The following is a 16,526-nucleotide window of genomic DNA, read 5'->3' on the forward strand; positions in this document are numbered from 1 at the left end:
GTGCAGTCAGGAACTACTCTGGAGGCTTAGTGCAAGGTGTTCCTATCTGTAGACAAGAAAGGCAATTGTCTGCAGCTCTAGAGGGCCCATGGTCCACCGCTTAGCTTGTGAAACCCAGTGAGACCCAGCCCAGGCCTGGCAGCAAGTGCTATTATATGCACCATCTATTTTAACTATGAGAGCCCAAGTCAAGTCATAAACTTACATTTCCATAGATCCCAGACAAAAATAAACACAGACTATTATTTCTAATCCTTCCCCTCTGCTTCTCTCGGAGTGCTGATTAGATTGCATATTCTGTGAAAGGATGGATGAGTTCAGTCTTTGCTAAAGTATTTCCTCGCGGGTTCATCCATGATTAAGGGCACAAGTTTTTCCCATTTGAAAGATGCATGATCCAGCTGTTCTTTTTGCTGCTGCAACTTTTTGCTAACCTTCCTAGACTAAGGAGAGAAAAACCACTGTTTCATTATCGTGACCTGAGCCTGTCCCTCCTAAATGAGAAGAGAATCTTTTGTATGTACATCCAAGATAATAGTTTCTTTTAACCAGTAGTGATCTGTCATTCTAATTCTTTGTTTACAGTTTCAAAAGTTGGTATGTATTTTATCTTTCAGGTCTTTAAAAAATACAGCCGTTTTGGCTAACATAAAATGTCATACATCAAGGCCTGATAAGTTGAGAGCTAAATGTTTTAAGATCTCGAATGTAATAATCGCTAAGTGCTTAATTTCAAAACACACACTATTCATTTGCTTCCACGGGATGAAGTGCCCATCACAGAGTCACACCATTGGCACCAGGCCAGATTTTTCTTCCTGGGCCTTTTGAACATTTAGACCAAGGCAATTTAGGAGTCTCTCTGGGCCTCCCAGTTTCTGCCTTTCAGGGTTGCTAGAGGCCCATCATATGTATAAATGGGGCAAAGGGAGCCATTCTCCCTCTGCATTGAAATCTAGCAGAGCCAGTTCCAAATGAATGTCTAGGTCACCTCCAGTTCAGTAGAAGCTGCACAAGGTACTCCTCATGCCCAGGTCCCCTCCTGCAGCCACTGCTGGGAACGCTGCCTAGGACGCCCTGGGGGATTCTTGCCCAAAGGTCCAGATCAACACTGTCTGCATCCCCACTCACAGGCTGGCTGAGTTCCAAGAAGGACCAATGCTTGGCACTGTCCTAGAGGGAACCAATTTAATTTATACTTAAAAAAAGCTTGTCACGTAATCCAAAATAATCAAATGACATATGGACTTGAGTCAATGAGTAGCTCTCATGCAGGGAATAAGGCAGACAGACCTCTGACTGGTTGAGACCTGGCTGGGGTCTGGTTGAAATCTGAATTCAAGTTAAAAGGGCAAATCAAATTTTTCCATGTTAAAAGATGGGGAAGACAGGCCAGTATTTACTGGACTGTGGAGCTCCAAATTTTAAGCACCAAGAGGAAAAGTTCAAACAGGAAAGAAAAATCTTCTTAGACAAAAATACTATTTTCAAAAATACTAATTCAAAATACTATATGGTTAAATACATGTATGTTCATGTATAACTGAAAAATTGTGCTGTACACTGGAATTTGACACAACATTGTAAAATGACTATAACTCAATAAAAAATGTTTAGAAAAAATAAAAATAAATAAACCCACATGTACCCTGAAATAAATAAATAAATAAATAAATAAATAAATAAATAAATAAATAAATAAATAAATAAAGTAAGTAAGTAAGTAAGTAAGTAAGTAAGTAAGTAAGTGAGTCATCGTACCTCCAAAAAAAATATTATATGGTTAAATGAAAAAGAGAAGGTGCTGAACAGGGTCATATGCATGCCTACTTTTGGTAAAAATAAAACAAAATAAAAGCCTAGGTAAGAAATATATATCCCTACTTGCTTGATTTTGCATAAAGAAACTCAAGAAGGATATCCTAGTAACTAGAAAAAAAATAGTTACTTGGTTTGTGGGTAGAGGACTAGGAGCACAGAGGACAGAAGTGAGAGCAAGACTTTCCACTGTAGATCTTTGTATATGCATTTTTAAAATCATATATAAGGAATTGCTTTAGGTGCTTGGAAGTAACAGGGAACAAAACTGCTTCCTCAAGAAGCTTACATTCTAATGAGAGAGAACAAATATAAACACATAAAAATAAGTACATTAGACAGTCATGAAAATTAAAAAGCAGAGGAGGGTAAGGGATACAAGGCAGTTAGGAGACGGACAGTTTGCATTATTAAATAAGGTGGTCAGAGTAGCCTCAAAGGGATACCATCTGCACTGAGATTTGAGAGGGGTGAGGGGATAGGAATATGGCCCTTTGGGAGAAGAGTGTGCCAGGCAGAGGGAATAGCTACAGCAGTGGTTCTCAACTGAGAGCAATTTTGCCCCCTCTCTAGGGCCATTTAGCAATGGCTGGAGACATGTTTGATTGTTGTGACTTGGCAGTGGGGGATGCTACTGGCATCCAGTGGGTATAGCCTAGGGATGGTGCCAAATATCTTATAAAGAAGAGGAGAGTGCCCAACAATCAAGAATTATCCAGCCCAGGGGAGGGTGTGGAGAAAAAGGAAACCTCCTACACTGTTGGTGGGAATGTAAATTGGTGCAGCCACTATGGAGGACAGCATGGAGGTTCCTTAATAAACTATAAATAAACTTACCATATGATCCAGCAATCCTATTCCTGGACATACATCTGGAGGAAAATATAGTTCAAAAAGATTCATGCACCCCAATGTTCAGAGCAGCACTATTTACAACATGGAAGCAACCCAGATGTCCATCAACAGATAAATAGATAAAGAAGATGTGGTGTGTGTATACACACACACACACACACACACACACACACACACATACATATAATAGAATACTACTCAGCCATAAAAAATAATGAAATAATGCCATTTGCAGCAACATGGATGGACTTGGAGATTGTCATTCTAAGTGAAGTAAGCCAGGAGAAAGAAAAATACCATATGATATCACTTACATCTGGAATCTAAAAAAAAAAAAAAAAGGGATGCAAAGGAATTTATCTACAAAACAGAAACATACTCATAGACATAGAGAACAAACTATGATTCCCAGGGGGTAAAGGTGGTGGGAAGAGATAAATTGGGAAATCGAAATTTGCACTCCTTGGGGAGTGATGGAAATGTTAGCTATCTTGATTGTGGTGGTGGTTTCATTGGTGTATACATCTATGAAAATTCATCAAATTGTACAACTGAAATATGTGTAGTTTACTGTGCAGGAATCGTACCAAAATAAAGGTGTTAAATATATATATTTCAGCAAGTTCCAGCTGAATCACATGCTCACACAGCTCCTCACAGCACAGATTAACTCTCAGTCACAGTGCCTGCCAAATCCTTAAGAATAAAGAGCACTTTTTCCCCCAATAGTCTCATACTCACAAGGTTACCTCTTGACAACAGTGTTCATGCTTTATATTATCCTAAAGAGCTGCATTAGCTCTTTCCTTCATCTCCCCACTTCCCCATCACCAGCCCCACTGCAAAACACACAAAGAGTGCACGAAGCTTCACAAAGAGTGCAGAAGCGACAACTTCTTAGGGCTCTAGTCTGTTCTTAGATGAGGATGGAGAAAAATTCAAAATGAGAATACTACCTTGGGTTAAGGAGGTTGAAGAGAAATGGGGAAGATGGAAGCAAATAAAAACAATGGAGAAGTAAGTGGTTTTCTTCCTCTTTCAGAGAGAAAGAGATGCTGGGGTGTCCTGCAGAGGGTACAGTGAAGAGGGGAGCCCTTCCAGCCAACACACAGACTCAGCCAAGGAACAGAGACTAGACACACAGCCACGTCCTGGAATTTCCTATCACTTCCAGTCTCCTTGTTACTGTTCTCTCTTTAGTTGCTACCTAGTAGTTACTCTTTATAGGTTTGTTGAACTGAACTGTTGCAAAACAGAACAGGCTGTCATAACGACTTCTCTCAGCATTCCTAGAGCCAAAGCATATAATCCTACAGGAAAGCATATTTAGGTAAGAACGACTGGTTCAATTTAACTAGAACATCAGTCAGGTTTAGGGGAGCAGTGAATAACAAAATTGGAAGCTAGAGTGGTATTAAAATATTTAATGGACACGAAAATATATCCTCTTGTAATCATTAAATACACTAAATCATATTCGTGTATGTGGAGGCATTATGGTGGTTGTTAGAAAACAGGCTTTGGTGTCACGTAAACCTGGGTTTGAATCCTATCTCTACTCATTTTTACTAGCTTTGAGACCATAGACCAGTTATTGAAATGCCATAAGCCCCAATTTCAATAGCTATAAAATAGGGGTGATGATAATATTAATCTCATAGAAATGCTGAGAGGATATAATTTATGTAAAATGTGAGATCTGGCGATTTTAAGAACTCAATAACAGCAAATATTAACATCAAAATAATTCTTTGGCATTCTTTGCGTGCCAAGAAAACAATAAATTTCTCAGATATTTCCTCTCTCATTGGCATTACCAATATTTGTTTTTATAACAATTACCTGGGTAAGAACTTTCTCTCTAAATTATCTGGATAACTGTCTGGCTTTGGCTAGAAGGGCCTGGCTAGAAACGTAGGTCAGAAGCATCTTACTGTGGAGTATTTCAAAGTAGGAGTATTAAAAATAAGTGTCTAGGTTAGGCATAAGGCTGGATAACGGAAGTGTTCTGTTTTCATACAAAGACATAAATACATGGAAAATAGATTTTTTTAATCTGCTATTTTTAAAATGAAGCTAATGTTAATAATACTGAATTGAAACAATCTCCAAGATCTTCTGTTAAGCAGAAAAACCAATGTACAGAGAGCACAGACAGGACAATTATGTGTATGTTTACAATATTTGCATATATACGTATGTATGTGTGTACACACATACAAACACCATGCATCTGTGTTTGTAAATGTGTGGACTACTCTGGAAGGATACACAAGAAATAGTTTCCTTCCCCTCTGGAAGGAAAACTGAGAGATGGAGTTAGAAATGGGAGTGGACTTATTTTTCATTGTATATGCTTTTCTGCTCTGAATGTTTGTATCATATACACATACAGTACTATTTTTATAAAAATAATTTTTTAAATTATAAACTAAAAAAATGGCTGTAAATCGGATGAAGAGAAAAGCTCTATATATAACAGTCGAACACAAAGTTTTAAAGTCTGAGACTACCAACTATTGGCAAGGATTGGAGGAAATACAAGTTCTTATTCTTTTCTCCTGGAAGTAAAAACTGGCACACTCATTTTGAAGAGCAATTAGGCAATATTAAGTAGGGTTAGTAAGTCCAGAACTTATAAAGGAATTCTCACCTATGTATCCAAGGAGATGTGAACAAACAGTCATAGCAGTATTGTTTACCATTAAGAGAAATGAAAAAATAACCCATAGTATAATTATATATTGAAATACTGTGTAGCAGTTAAATGAATGAACTAGATTTACATATATCAATGTGAATAAAATTCAGAAATGTAACGTTAATTTTTTTAAAGTTGTAAAACAACATATTGAGAATAATACCACTTAGGTATCATAAAACAAAGACCCAAAATAATTTTATGTGTTACGTATAGGTACATATATTTGTTGTTAAAGCACAGAAACACTGGAGAAAAATATATCCCAGCCTTCCCATGACAGTAGCTACCTAAGGTGAGGGGGGCAGTGAGGAAATAGATTGTAGGGAGGTAGGAGTTGAGGGTTAACTGTGTCTCTAAAGTTGTCTACAATCCAGTCTCAACCAGGATCTGTGAGGTTTGGCAGGAAGGAACGTTAACACATTTGAACCTTGTTTTGGATGAACACCCAGTTGATTTGCCCGGCAGCAGATGAGACTATGAATGGGACAGTGCACAGAAGGCACGTGCTCTGGGAGTCAGATCCTGGCTTGGACACTTGGGAAGGTACTATGTCACTTTTGGAAAGTTATTTAACTCCTGGTGCCTCAATTTCTCCATCTGCAAAATGCAACTGGTAAAAGTATCTAATTCATAGGATTGCTATGTAGATTTGAGGAGAAAATGTAAAGACCTTAAAGCAAAGACTGCCACATAATATGTGGTCAAGAAATGTTGGCTATTGTTAGTCAGCTATGGGCTAAACCACCAGTGCCTTCCTGTCCACCGCTTTGCTGGAGGAGAGGGCCACAGCACACTTTCTAAGACAGGACTCCAGAGGGCAGGTGTGTTGGCGGGTAATCTTCCCCAAGAGGAAGCTCAGACTCCCCCAGAGATCTAATTTAGTGCCACCATCTTCAAGGGGGGCTGTTTGAGGACATTCCAGGCAGCAAATTCAGCAAATGAGAAGATAATACTTACAGATAACGGGCCCAGGTTGTTCAAACATCTCTCACAATCATCAAGTGAGAAATAAACTCCTCCTGGAGAAATGGAGCATCAAAATGGCTTTTCAGTGACTTTAAGTATGCAGCTTGTTTTTGAGGAAACATTTTCACATTTCTTTAAAAAATTCAGCTCTTAGCTTATGTAATAATAGGAATCTAGGAGTGGCCTGTTGTGATATTTTGTTCGTGAGATTTCTGAACTTCTGGAGGCTTTGAATATTCCAGAAAGGAGGATAATTACATTCTCTAAAACAACTTCACAGCATCCCATTAACAGGCAGTTTCTGAGGCCCAGATTTGGGTGTCCTGCTGGTCACATAAAGACAGAACTAGGTGAAATTGAAACTTAGAAATACATGATCTGGGAAATAATAGCAGTAACGGTAACACTGACAGCTAACGTTTACTCTGTGCCAGGGCCTGCGCTAATTGCTTTGGGTAAATTCTCTCACTCAATCCTCAGAACCTCTATGAGGAAACTGAGACCCTAAGCGGTTAGGTAACTTGCCTGGGGCCCAAGAGCTGGTATGTAATAGAGCACAGATCTGCCACAACCCAGCCATGAGCTCTTGGGCTGGTCACCTCTCCTCTGTGAATCTCAGTCCACTCACCTGGAGAACTAAGGGTGGACTAGATGATCTCCAAGGACCCCCTCACACTTAGGTTTCAGGCTTCTATGAAATTAAGTAACCTTTCCTCTGCCAATGAAACTGCAACTTTTAAAGCCTTTTGTAATATAGTTTGCCTTAAAAAGGAGTAGCCTTCTTTAATATTACTATTAAATAAAGGTTTCAGTGTTTTGGACAGAAAATGTAAGGGCTCTGAGCAGCCCTATACAACAGTGCTGTGTTTAGGGGGCTTGGGGGGAGGGGTGGTTAGGGAGAGGGAAAGGGACAGAGTGGACAACATGCAGGAGGGGCGAGGTGCTGATTCCTGGAAAATCATGAAAGTATCTCTTGCTTGAAGTCATCAGTTCCACTAAACCAGGATCCCTGAAAACCAACCTTGTGACCTTTCTGCTGGGAATTACTAAATGAGCCCCCAAGGTCTTTAGAAATATGGGACTTACAAATAAGGCCAAATATTTCACCTCTGATTCTGATGAAAGGTTTATGAGCCCCAGAATAGCTCAAGCACGACATGTCTGGATTGAATATTTGGTGTGCACTTAACACCAACGGGTTTCAGAGGCTTCGTGTTTCACAACCAAACTTTGGCAGAACTGCGTTAGTTACCTGATACCCAGGGTAGGGGACATTTTCTCACTTCTCGGTGCCATAAATAGTGCAGGCTCCTGTCTGTGGCTATGCGAGTTAATTAGGCACATAAAGCTTCAGAGATTTGCTGGCATTGCTGTCCCTTGACTTTGTGACCATAGAAAATACAGCTGAGGAGGTGAGGACATGCAGCAGGCTGAGGCGCTAATAGGGTAGCCATCAGGAGGAGGGTTCCAGTCTAGGGATGTAGCTAGAGATGTAGCTGGTCAGGATCGGATTTCAGAGACCAGGCTGTCTTCACTCTGACTTGCTAACTGAGCCTGGTATTAGGTTAGAACATGGAAATAGAAATACATGAGGACATGGCCAGAAATAAAATCCTCTGAATCTCAGAGAAGATCCAGTTCTATTTGGAGATAACAGAGCACAACTGGCACTGATTTGTTCTCAAATCACTAGTTGGTTGATTGAGATCTTTCTTTAGAAGACACAAGTAGGAATTCAAGGCAAGCAGCAGGAAGGCCATAAACACAACCGATCCTAAAAAAAAGAATGGCTTTGAAGGTGCGTGGCATATTCAGTTAACAAAGCCCTTTCTAATATGCCTCATTTAGCTCTCGATGGAGAAGTGGGAAACAGAGTCTCTTTATTTCCAGGCCATTGCTTTTCTCTATCCCTGGCTGCTTTCATTCTGCATTCTGTGGATATTAAGTGCTGAATATGTATAAGAAACTCTGAGGAATACAAAGATGAATAAAATGGTAAAACCACAGGGTTAAACTGAAGATCTACCTGCAGTGTTGAAGGGATATGGTAGAGGGAGAGCATAGTTCTGCTCAATGGGGCAGAGTGGGGAGGGGTCCCTAAGAAGGCCTGCTTTGGTTTGGAGACTTCCTCAAAGGCAACATAAGAGTTGCCCACAGGGTTGGCAGGCAGGAAGAGAATGTATTCAAGGAGGCAAGGTAAAAATGAGATGGCATTTCAGGGGGAGGAATTATGAGCAAAAGCACGTACATTAACCCACGTGATCCAACCAGGATAAGAAATCCAGGCTGACTGTTCACTGGGCAGATGAGGAATTAGTTGGAGAGGAAGCCTAAAAGAGTAGGCCAAATCCAAAGGCCTTTGAATCGCATTCTAAAACAATTCAACCTTTAAAAGAAGCCTGGACTCCCAAAACGTCTTCAAGGGTTTTCTTCTGTCCCTTTCTTCATTTTTAAAAGAAGTAGGCATTCTTCATGAATCAACTATATATATTAAATAAGGTATCTTTAAACATAAACACACATAAGCAAGGTTGTATATTGATGGCTTGATGAAAATGGTGTGACCACAGGCTCACAGGAACCTAACTGTATTTCCCCTAGGAGCAATGATTCAGTGTTCACTAATTCAGGGTTTATGATGACTTTACAGAACATTACTAGTGCAAATAGTAAGAATCAACTGTATATACCAAAGAGAAGATACAGAAAAGACAAAAATGCTACTGACAGCAAATATTGCCATTAAGTCTGTTAAGTAATTATGATTAATAATATTTGGATCTTACTGTATATTATTTGTATTCACCATGTCATTAAAGTTCATTGAATGCTTTATTTTATTCAAAATATGTTGCATTATATGTATTAAAAAAAAAAAAAAGATGTTGGCATCCTAAATTCTCAGAGACCAAAAAAAAATTTTGGAGGCCAGAATTGCATATACAATCTCACTTAAAGAAAGAAATAATATTTCAGAAAGCAAAAGCAATAAGAATGGAAGAAAGGGGTAGATTTTTGTCTGGTTTCTGGTTTGGCCCCCAGCCTGGTTTCTCAAGGCATGGACAAGGAGGCAGAATCCATTTTCATATTTAGACTTGTGCTCTGCAGAGATCCAGGCTGGCCCATTTCTGTTTTACCAAGAGTATCACACCCCGCTGCAGCACCCCTCCCTACCCATCCCTAGCTCAAATAAACAACTCAGTCACTGGAGATGCAGGGTCAAAGCCAAAGAGAGTACTCCATGCCAGGGAGCCTAGAATCTGCCCAAGGGCCAACTGTACCCCAGATCTAACTGGAGGTTGTGGCCTGATGGGCACCCAAAGACCTCTGGTGAGAGGAAGAGGGACCTTCTCCTGGAGGGCACCCAAATCAGCCTCAGTTGACTCCAGTCTTTAAACCAAAGATGTTTTGCCTGGGGTGGAGTTTCCAGGAGCACTCTCAACTATATTGGTATCAAATTGTATCTGCATAAGCACTTGCTCTTCTTCATAGCCCTTTTACATCAAGTATCTTTCATGATCCTGACAACGACCCTGGTAGACTGGCAGGGCAGATATTACCATTCCAACTTGGAAAATGGGGCCCAGATGATAGGATTTACCTAAGTAAATATTAGAACTCAAACCTAGCACATCTAATTCAGAAAGCATGATCCTTTGAATATTGTTCTAAAGTAATGGTTGGCAAACCATTGGCAAATCTAGCCCACCGCCTGATTTTGTAAATAAAGCTTTCAGATAAAGCATGGCCTTGCCCAGTCATTCATGTACAGTCTGTGGCTATTCTCACACTGCAGACAGTGTTGAATAGCTCCAGCAGAGACCATACGGCCCACAAAACCTAAACTACTTACTACCTGGCTCTTTACAGAAAGAGTTGTCAACCCCTGTTCTCAAGTATTATTGTTTTACCTTTAGAAATTGGAATCATCTAGTATAAACTCATTAACAGGACTGATCACTTACTGGCCAAGGGGCCACCAGCTCCTGAAGAAAGGAAAAGTGCCATTAACTAGCTATTTGGCCTTGGAGATACCTAATCTTTCTAAGTTTCGATTTCCGGAAGTGCAAAAGGGGAGGAATAATAGTACCTATTTGCCTTAGTCTGCTCAGGCTGCTGTAATGAAATATCACAGACTTTGAAGCTGAAACGGAAATTTATTTCCCCAAAATTTTGGAGGCTTGGGAAGTCCAAGATGAAAGTGCCAGACAATTCATTTTCTTGTGAGAACTCTCCTCCTGGCTTGTACATGGCTGCCCTCTCTCTGTGTTTCCATATGGCAGATATTGAGAGAGAGAGACAGAAAGAGAGAGAGGTAAACTCTTTGGTGCCCCTTCTTGCAAAGACAATAATCCTATCTGGTTAGGGCCCCACACTTATTACCTCACTTAACCTTAATTACCCACTAAAGGCCTATTCCAAATATAGTCACACTGGGGGTTAGATCTCCAACATACGAATTTGAGGGGTGACATAATTTGGTCTGTAGCACAATTTACCAGGTTTTTATAAAGGTTAAGTAAAGGAATACATGTTAAAAGATTAGCTTAGTGTCTGGCATTTAGTAAGAGTGCAATAACAGTAAGAAATATTGCCTTTTGACTTATTAACACAATATAAAGAATGAACCCATTACTTGAAGCCAGAGGACTTGTTTGGTTGATCTTGAGCAAGTCACTCACCCACTCTGGCTTCGGTTTCCTAGTCAGTTTATTTGTTTCATATATTTAGTGTGTTGGCTTCTTTCCTACTGCTTGTCATCTCACAACTCCAAGAGAGCTGCAGCACCTCTAGCCATTTCATTTACATTCCACACAACCACCACCAAGAGCATCCTGGCCCACAAAAAGTACCAATAAATGCTCCAACACGCACATTAGCATACAAAGAGGCTAGCTTCCTCTGTCCAGGCAGTGTGGACAGCTCCATTCTGCTCCTTCTCACAAACCCCATTTTCAGAGAACATTCAAGCAGTCACAACAGAGACATGACCTGCCCCTAGGTTCACATCACTTCCTAACCAAATCACAATAAGAAGCCCTAAGCCCCAAGCCCTGATCTGGTGCCCAGTCCTCCCCTAAATGCTAAAAGGCTTTTTAATGAGGCAGGCAGGCAACTAGATCTCAGCCAGAGCATCTCATTCCCCACAAAGCAGGGATCAAGGTCACAGAAAACAGAGTAAGCATTCTTTAAAGCACAGGATCTAGGCAGAACGGGGAAACTTCACGTCAAGGAGAGCCAAAATGTCTGAATAACGCTGCAGACATTCTAAAAATCTTCCACTCATAAGGGCCAGAGAGGAGGTGTCCAACCTGATGTTTGTCATCAGCACTGTCACGAAGGATCAACGGGATTCTCTTTCATCTCCTAGCAGAAGCAAACAAATCACCAAGGCTTGTTTATTCCAGAAGGTTTAATCAAATATTTTAAAATTCAGATTTTGTCAAGCTGCCTTAACTAGGAAGGCCTAGTTGGAAGAATATGCTAATAAGTCATTAAAGTGCACTCATATCATGCCATATGGTACACTTGAAACATAAAACACTGGCCTCTATTCTTCGGGAAGGGTTGTTTGATAAAAGAGAGCCCTGGGGGAAAGATTTTTGCCCTGTCCACCCTCACTTTATATGCTACCTCTTATTATGGGGGCTTGTTTGTTTTGATGAGGCTTGGCAGATATCTATAAATGGCACTGCATTTGAGAAAACTATTGCAGATAATGTGGTAATGTGAAATCCAACCTGGCAGAAATATGCTTGTATGAGCTCAATTTCCAGAGTGGCTTTTGTTTTGCTAATTATTAGCACATTTAAAAAATAATTATAAGTTCCATATCTATGATATCTGGTCTTTAAAACAAATATTTAAAAATAAAATATACTGGGGGTCAGTGCATATGACAGGTAAACAGATTACACATCCAAATTGTGTATTTAGTGGATGTCTTTAATATGCAGGTCAGGCCAAGGGAGATGTACTGGATTCAGAAACTGAACTTGGCAGTTTGGGCGTTTAATTGCATTGTAACCTGTGCACCGCATTTGGGGAAACTGCAGATGAATGCAGAAACCCAGTGATCGGTCTCTTGCTGCAGCATTACCTTCAAACCCATCCCACAACCTGGAGATTCAGAGGGCACATGGACTTCGAAGTCACCCAGACTACTGTCAAAGTTAAGAGAGTTTAATTTCAGCCCGGGGTTATTAAGAAAAATGTATATTTCAGAACTTCAGGGCAGGCACCCTGCTTCTTCCTTTTGCTTGAACCTCAGAGCTCACTTCAAATCGTGTGCTTTCAGGTACTTGATTAATAGATCTCCTTGACACACTGTAGTGGAAATTTTTTTTTAGGTATTTGAAAAGATCCTGTCTCCTAGTCTATGGAAGCAAAAGATAAAGAAAAAAAAAGGAAAGAGAACCACTGCCCATGTCAGAAATAAGTGTCCTGAGAAGGGCCATGTGCTGCTCGGCTCCTGGACCAGTGCCTTTGGGGTCAAATGTAGGCAGCAGCTAGAGGCAGGACCAACGAACAGCAGGATTAAGACAGCAGCACACCAATTATTGGTCCTAATAAATTTTATAAGCCTACCACTGATCAATTAATAAATATGATTTCAATCTTTTACCTTCATGATTACAATTACTAAGCAATGCCTGTATATAGTAACTATATTCGATTTTTATCTTTAGATTTTTTCTAATTTATGCTTATAGTATATTTGATATACAATTTGATTATATAATAGTGTACATATAATTTATATAATAATAGGTAATAATTAAATTGTTGCATTATTATAAATGTATAACTGTATATTGTATAATATATTGTTATAAATATTTTTTATTATAATAATAATTATATAATAATTATTATAACTACATTACTATGCCTATATAATAACTATTCTACTTCCCAAGATGTATTGTTAAATGAAAAAGGAAGTTGTAAAGACAGTCTAATATGATGTCATTCTATAATTATTTTTAATCATGTCTGCATTGTTTGGGATTTTTTTCTGATTACAAATAGAATATATGACAAACAAATTCACAGACAGAATGAGTTAGCACTAAATGTCAGCTCCGGGTAATCCCCTCCTTCTACCACTAGCAGAGCCCAGTCAGCGGCTTCTATGTTAAATATCTCTGAGATTGTGTATGTGTGTGTTAATGAACATATAATGCTGCTTTCTGAAAAAAGAGTACGTAATTTTAAAAGGAAAAATTTCCATCTCAAATCCTTTTTGGAAAAAGGGGCAGAACAAAGACATAAAAATAGTTTAAAAAATAGTTTTTTAAGTCATCAAAATTATCTATTAACAATCTGAGTAATTCTAATTCCTCCACTAGCCCCAAGAGCTCAGCAGAGCATTCAAAAATCACAGAAAAACCTAAACATTTCTGCATATCCAGGTGTCTGGGACCCCCTTAGAACATAACCACAGGAACCAAGACATTACAAGACCCTGTGGCTTGCACCTTCCTCCGCAGAGAGACAAGAGTGTCTGCGATCACGCTCTTCATCACCGCATGCCTGGATCATTACAACAGCTGCCTGCTGTCTTCCTGCCCAATGAGTGTCTAGCACTTAAATGTTGGGATGAATTAGCCTCACTGTTCCCAGCCTCCTGCCGTCGAGCCTTCCCATTCCTCTGCCAGATTAATCTTAGAGGCGATAGGAAGCGATGGCCACTGCACAGTTTTGGAACCAGAGAAACTTCAGTGAAACTCCAGGGGTTCTCCATTTCCTGGCTGTAGAGTTGCTTGTATTAGAAAATATACACCACTACCTCTAAGCATCCTTGGTATCCTTGCCAAAAAACAACTCAGAATCTGAGCCAAGTACCAGTTTACAGGAAATCAAGGGACAGAGGAACATGTTACATGGAACAAGTGGACGTATCAGCAAAGTTCAGAATGTGGAAACCTCTAAGAACAAAACCTCGTTTCTTCAGCAAATAATTTTTGAGGGAAAAAAAGGAGAGGGAAGGGGAGCTTCTAAATTAAAAGAGACTTAAGATACAGCAAGCAATTTCAATATATAGACCTTATTTGGTTTCTGATTGAAACAAAAGAAATTATTTGTTTCTAATTTATGAGACAGTCAATAAAATGTGAATGATGACTATTTGGTGGCATCAAGGAATTATTAATTAATAGTATTGTGGTTATGTTTTTCAGTTTTTGGTTTTGGTTTTGGAGTCCTTACCTTTTAAAGACACCCTGAAATATTTATGAAGCAATATGACAACTGGGATTTTCTTCAAGATAATTAGTGGCGAGTGGAAAGTGAGGAGTAACGATGAAACAAGATTGGCCATAATTGATAATTGCTGAAGCTGAGTGATAAATACCTAAGGGATTCATTATACTATTTTTTCTTCTTTTGAAATTTTCTCGAGATAAACTCCTTTTTAATCCTGTAGTTTCTCACATTCTGGATTCTGTTGTTTGCATCCTCATGTATCATTTAACACACCCCTCTGTTCTCTGTATGTCCAGTAAACTATTACTGGTGTCTACAGACTTGATCACATAGAAATTCTATTTTTGCCAAGAATATTTCATAGATGATTTTTGTACTTTTATCAGGAGGCACCTAAAGTCCACAATAAAATATTTTTTAAAATTGGTTTTCCCAACTGAAAAATGGGGATGCTTCCTGGAGAGGTCATTCTGAAATCAAATTGTTTCTGTAAGTAAAGGACCAACACAGAGCCTGGCACATCCTAGGTGCTTTATAAATGTCAGATTTCTCCCTTCAATTCATCAAAAACTTCTCTAGTAATTTCCATTATCTACTGGATGAAGTTTTAAGTACCCTGAAAATTCCAGATCTCCCATGATCTATTCCTAGTCTACCTTTCTAGTTTTATCTCCTTCCTCTGCTTTACACACATGCACTGGTGCACACATACACACACACATACACACGAGCACACGCATGCATGTGCTCCTTAACCCAAACCTTTGTTTATACCAGTTCCTCCACTTGAGATGTACCCCTTGCCTCACCTCTGCCATCCTTCAAGACTCAGTTCAAGTCCCACCTCAGGCAGGGGAACGGCAGGACCACAGGCAGCCTGTGAGGCTTCCTTAACACTGCCGTGAACTGCTATTCAATGCTTATACTATTAAACATCCTGTGATAAGCTTTCCTTCTCCAGCAGCCCCAGGGCGTGGGCAGTGCACCAGCCTTCCTTGCTTCTTTCAGGGCACACAGTCCAGCACCATGCACACAGCAGCATGCCACAAATGTCTGCCAAAGTAAAAGGATAAAAGAATGATCCAGAAAAGAGCTGCCAATTTGAATAGTGTTGGGTAAACCTGCACAGCCACACCTCAACAGACACTCAATTAAGGGAAAGAGCAGAATATATGAAGATCTTTTTACTTCATCTGAAAGAGAAAATACCTACCATATCTATCACCCTTACTTTGTTTATCTCATTCTGAATTCCAAGTACGAAGAAGTCAGAAAATCACTGCGATCAATCACGGGCAAGACGAATAAAATCAAATGATAAACTCAAGTATCTGAACAAGCAATCTGGGTCCCCAATTAGTACTGGATGAGGAGGGAAAAGGGCAATTTGAGATAGATAGGGGTCCATATGGACTACTGATATGACCTTGCCCCCCAGCCATTTCAGAGGTCTGCCTCAAACCTACCTAAAAGTTTGCTTTGTAGAATGATGCATGACTGCCTGAGTCATAAGGTGGCAATGTGGCTCTGGAATGTTCTGTGGTTGAGAAGTAAAAGTCCCATCCTCTTCTCTATTTTTCCAAGACTCTAGAAGAGGTCTCCAGGCAGCCGAGAGTCCCCTGACGAACAGTGATGACCATGAGCTAAGACTGAAGTCTCCATGACTCCTTGCCATGTAATTATGAAAGAGAGCTCTGTGATATGGGGACTTTTGCTGCACCACTGGATTTTAGCTGATTCTTAAAATTATATTAAGTATAGAGCATTCTAAGTCTCTTACATGGTACTGTTCCTTGGTGTCTGGCATGTAACATGCATCTAACTCACAGTTTACCAAAAGGCTCATGTGCAGAGACTCATGAAAGCTCTAGTGTTTCCTCTAAGAAAAATGCACATATACACGTAAAATTTTGCACAGTTTCATGTATGTTTCTGAAATGACATTTAAACAACTACTTTATTCTCTCAACACTCC

The 16,526-nt window shown here is 39.7% G+C and overlaps 1 long non-coding RNA gene across 1 annotated transcript; it reads left to right on the forward strand.

The window, feature by feature from the left end:
- The first annotated feature begins 603 nt into the window (after window positions 1-603).
- On the forward strand, window positions 604-15,752 carry LOC116665104. Its single transcript, XR_004321678.1, has 3 exons — window positions 604-617; window positions 10,539-10,544; window positions 15,614-15,752. It is a non-coding gene; the product is annotated as an uncharacterized LOC116665104 (long non-coding RNA).
- Window positions 15,753-16,526: the final 774 nt, after the last annotated feature.

This window comes from Camelus ferus, chromosome 7 (genome assembly GCF_009834535.1).
Source record: "Camelus ferus isolate YT-003-E chromosome 7, BCGSAC_Cfer_1.0, whole genome shotgun sequence".
Taxonomy (NCBI): domain Eukaryota; kingdom Metazoa; phylum Chordata; class Mammalia; order Artiodactyla; family Camelidae; genus Camelus; species Camelus ferus.